Source organism: Notamacropus eugenii, chromosome 2 (genome assembly GCF_028372415.1).
Source record: "Notamacropus eugenii isolate mMacEug1 chromosome 2, mMacEug1.pri_v2, whole genome shotgun sequence".
In the NCBI taxonomy this organism is placed as follows: Eukaryota; Metazoa; Chordata; class Mammalia; order Diprotodontia; family Macropodidae; genus Notamacropus; species Notamacropus eugenii.
In genome coordinates, this window is record NC_092873.1 from 482,547,891 (window position 1) to 482,553,034 (window position 5,144).

The 5,144-nt window shown below is 38.3% G+C and overlaps 1 pseudogene; it reads left to right on the forward strand.

The window, feature by feature from the left end:
- Positions 1-2,983: 2,983 nt before the first annotated feature.
- Positions 2,984-3,960, forward strand: LOC140524201 (L-lactate dehydrogenase A chain pseudogene; annotated as a pseudogene).
- Positions 3,961-5,144: the final 1,184 nt, after the last annotated feature.

Below are 5,144 nucleotides of genomic sequence, written 5' to 3' on the forward strand. Positions count from 1 at the left end.
GTATTCATATAGTCTCTGGGTTTGTTTTGGCAGGTAGACTCTCAGATATTTTATAGGGTCTACCTTAGCTTTAAATGGGATTTTTCTTTCTATCTCTTGCTGTTGGGCTTTGTTAGTAATGTATGGAAATGCAGATGATTTATTTGGGTTTATTTTGTAACCTACAACTTTGCCAAAGTTGTTTATTATTTCAAGTAGTTTCTTACTTGATTCTCTGGGTTTCTCACATCATCTGCAAGGATGATAACTTAGTTTCTTCTTTGCCTACTCTTTTCCTTTTCTTATTGCTACAGGTAGCAATTCTAATACCTAGACTAGGGTTAAGGCTAGTAGGAATGAAATTGAGAGGGTGGTTAGCTATACATGTATTTGAATAGAAACCAATGCTCATCAAATGAGGAATGATAGAATAAATTGCATTATATAAATGAGATGAAACATTACTTCAGCATAAGAAATAAGTAAAGCAGTGATTTCAAAAGACATGGACTTATATTAACTGAGGCAGAATGATATGACCAGAGGAACAAGTTATAGTATACCATCAATATTATTAAAAAAACAATTCTGAAGACTTATAGAAACCAATGAAACAGCCAGCTAACTCATCTCCATGCCTTCTTCAGTTTTTCTCCCTCCAATCAATCTAATACATCCTGCCTGAGGAATTATCCTGAAAACTCTGACTTGATTTTGTCACTCCATGATTCAGCTACCTCTGGTGCTCCTTCTCTACTGCTTCCAAGGCAAGTGCCTTACTTTTCATTTCCAACATTCAAGACTCTCCATAATGAGCCTATCCAAAATCACCGTCCACTATTGCCCTACATAGATCCTCGGCTCCATCTGGGGCTGTGTCTTCCTGCTGTCTCTTTTTGTTATTTTTTCCCATTAGTTCCATTTATACCTTTTCTGTAAGTGCAATGAAGTATCAAATTATGTGTTGACTTATTTTTAGATGGCTTTACCATGTTCTTTGTCAAATTTCTCTTCCTTTTTATTTTCTAAAATAGATATTGAAACAGGTTGCAATTATTTTCAGGATGTTCTATTTGCAAATATTTACAACAGGAGATGACAAACTATTTCAGAAAATGATTTCTCTTGTTTTTTGGATACAAGTGGAGACCAAATCCACCCTTTTTTTGTAGCTCCAAAAACTTGGGAGATCTCTTTCCTTTAAGGTACAATTACTTTCTCTCTCCTGCCTTTCTTCATAGAGGTACAATGAGAGGACCAATGAGTGAAGGCCTGCTGCTAAGTATGCACAATATGTCCTGTCTTGTAATTTGGTTTAGTCATATTTCAGTCGTGTCTGACTCTTTGTGACCCTATTTGGGGTTTCCTTGGCAGAGATACTGGAGTGGTTTGCCATGTCCTTCTCCAGTCCATTTTACAGATAAATAAACTGAGGCAAATAAGGTTAAGTGACTTGCTCAGGGTCACACAGTTAGTAAATATCTGAGGCCAGATTTGAACTCAGGAGGATGAGTTCCTGACTCTAAATCCAGGGCTCTATCAATTGTGACACCTAGCTGCCCTTTGCCTTGTAAGACCTCATACGACATTTTGTTGAACCTCCTTGCAACATTGGGTTCAGAACCATTTTGTGCTTTTCTCTGATTGATCTGTTGTCATGGCCAGCACTTTCATCAATTTATTCATCTATTGATAAATGAGTGTCTTTGCTAGGCTTGTTTTCAGAAAATATTCAATCTGATGCCAGGGTTGTACTACAAAAAATTTCCCAGATTTGTAGGACCTCTCAGAGCTTATGACCTGATGGGATAGCCTTTGACATCCCAGGGTCACCTTCTTATCATAAAGAATCATTAGAGGAGGACTTTGTGGAAAATTGAATAAATACTATGGTTTGATAGAATGCTACCTTCCATGCCTAGAATTCTTGCTCTCCCCAACTCTGCCTACTACCTTTCTTGGCTTCCTTGTAAGTCCTAACAATTCCTGTTTTCTACAAGAATCCTTTCCCAAGCTGTCTTAATTCTAGTGGCTTCTCTCTTTTAATAATTTCCTATTTTAATATTCATCTTAATTATTTCCTAATTTACTTTATTGTTTGTATATACCTGTTTGTTCTATCCCTCATTAGACTGTGATATCTTTGATGACAAGGACTGCTTTTTCCTCTTCTTACATCCCAGTACTTAGTACAGTGCCTGATAACTAGCAGGCTCATAAGAAATGTTTATTGACTCACTGACTGAAAGAAATAAAGAGAGAAATAAGCTCCAAAAGGAAAGAACCTTACAACAACTAGATTTCCAGACTACAAAATGAATTAACTGTCAAGATCTTATGTGTGTGTGTGTGTGTGTGAGGGGATGTGGTGAATTACTGTATTTGTTAGGTGACCCAGATGAAAATTAGATGAATGAAGGTATGAGATGTATAAGACAAGAGAAAGTGATATTTAAATCCCATTCCTATATGCAATAGGTGTGGAAATTTGTGTGAGGTTATACCTTAGTTTTTACATTAGGGAGAAGGCAAATGACAGTGTGTGCCCTAGTTGACATTGTTTAAGTATATCTCTTTGTTGCACAAATGGGAGTGCTCTCTGGTCAGGGGAAGTTATTGGGGCAGAGGAGTAACTCAAGTCATATTACGAAGCAGTAGGTGTCAAAGTGTGGTGTGGTGATTCCTAGGGTCTCCCAATGCTGGATTAGAGGCATTTTAAGATATTTCACAGTAATATCATCAAATGATTATCATAACACTATGATCTGGTAACTTAATAAATATAACCCACTTAAAAATTCTTTAGGGGGGACTCAAATATTTTTAAAAGAGTAAAGGGGTCCTGAAACCAAGAAATGAGAACCAATGCTATAGAGAATACTTTGTGACAAAATGCATTATTAAAATTTTAGAAAAAAATTGCCCAAATTAAAAAAAAGTACATCCAGATTAAGAAAAAAATGTAGTTAGAAAAAAAAAAACTTTGGTGTGAGCCTAGGAGCAGCAATCCTACATCTATCTCAGAACTTTCGCAGGCTGACCAGCTATCCCCCCAGCTACCCTCCAAAATGGCATCAACTGTCAAGGATCAGCTTATCTTGAATGTCCTAAAGGAGGACCAGGTTCCCCAGAACAAGATCACTGTTGTTGGGGTTGGTGCAGCTGGCATGGAATGTGCCATTAGCATCTTAACAAAGGAATTGGCTGATGAACTTGCCCTAGTTGATGTAATAGAAGAAAAACTAAAGGTAGAGATGATGGATTTCCGACCTGGCAGCCTTTTCCTCAAAAAGCCAAAGATTGTTTCTGGCAAAGACTACAGTGTGACTGCAAACTCAAAGCTGGTCATTGCTATGGTTGGGGCACGTCAACAAGAGGAAGAAAGTCGTCTTAATTTGGTCCAACGTAACGTGAATATCTTTAAATTCATCACTCCCAATATTGTTAAATACAGCCCTAATTGCAAACTGCTTATTGTTTCCAATCCAGTGGATATTTTGACATATGTGGCCTGGAAGCTAAGTGATTTTCCTAAACACCGTGTTATTGGAAGTGGTTGCAATCTGGATTCTGCCCGTTTCTGTTACCTAATGGGGGAGAGACTTGGTGTCCATTCTTTAAGTTGTCATGGATGGGTCCTTGGGGAACATGGAGACTCCACTGTTCCTGTGTGGAGCGGTGTGAATCTTGCTGGTGTGTCTCTAAAGAACCTTCATCCTTCTTTGGGAACTGATGCTGATGAAGAAAATTGGAAAGATGTTCATAAACAGGTGGTTGAAAGTGCTTATGAGGTAATCAAACTGAAGGGCTACACTTCCTGGGCCATTGGCTTATCTGCGGCAGATCTGGCAGAAAGCATTATGAAGAATCTTAGGAGAGTGCATCCAATTTCCACCAAGATTAAGGGCCTATATGGCATTAAAGAGGATGTCTTTCTTGGTGTCCCATGTGTCTTGGGGTAGAATGGCATTTCAGATGCGGTGAAGGTCAACCTGAATCCAGAGGAGGAGAGCTGTTTAAAGAAGAGCGCAGATACTCTTTGGGGAATCCAGAAGGAGCTGCAATTTTAAAGCCTTTGAATGTGCTGCCATAAAGAGAACAGGGCAGGGGTTGATGGGTTACATATGATCTGCTTCTCAGATAGACCAAATCCTTCCTCTGATTAGTGACTAAACACCAGAAGTGTAAAACCTGTGAACATACTCTAGTTTCTTCCTAAAGTTAGAAATGGGGAATAGAACCCTGTTGTAGTTTGCATATGATGTTGAATATGACCTGTATAGTCTCAGTAGTTGGTGTCAAGCAGAGCCAGTGCCCCACAGGTATATAAACTACCTGCTTTGTATGTAGGTGCTACAAGTTCCCTTAGGTCCAGCAGACAACACTCCTGGATACAAAACACCATACAGTAGTAATTCTTTATTGATGCATTGACTTTGCCTTAAACCTCTCTGAAAAATAATCCAACTTCAAAAATCTGTAGGGGATTGTCATAAATCTGTAGCATTAAGAGCCATTCCCTTACAGGTAAAGGTGAAATGATGTAAAGAGTATTCATTCAAAAGAAGAAAGCAAATTGGCAACCATTTTGAAAAATGTTCGAAATTACAAATAATCAGAGAAATGACACTTAAAATGCTTTTCCACTATTATTTTCCCCTGTAGGATTAGCAAAGATTAGGGACAAATACATAATGTGTTTTGAGTCAGAGTTTGACCAACAGCTCTATCACTACCTGTGGGGCTTTGGTGGCTGTTTCACTACACTGGGCCTCAGTTGGCTCATCTGGACATTCAAGGTGTTGTACTAAATTACCTTCAAGTTTCTTTCTAGATCTAGTTCTATGATCCTGTTATTACATGATCCAAGACTCAGGAGAAAAAGAAATAGATCTATCCACCTACCAATTTATGGACCTTCAGACCTCTTTTAAACTATCCCTCGTGAACATTGAATTCAAAGCTGGACAAGGGTCCTAGTGGATATCTAAAAGGAAGGAAAAAGAAAGTAGGAATGGTTTGTCTGGTCAGACGATATGTAGAAATAAAAAAATGGGCTGATTTGCTCACCAGCATTAATTCTAGCTGAGAAAATGTGAAATAATCATTGAAATTGTTTCAAGCCCTAACAAGAGAGATGAAGTTATCTACAAAAGTAGGAGAGC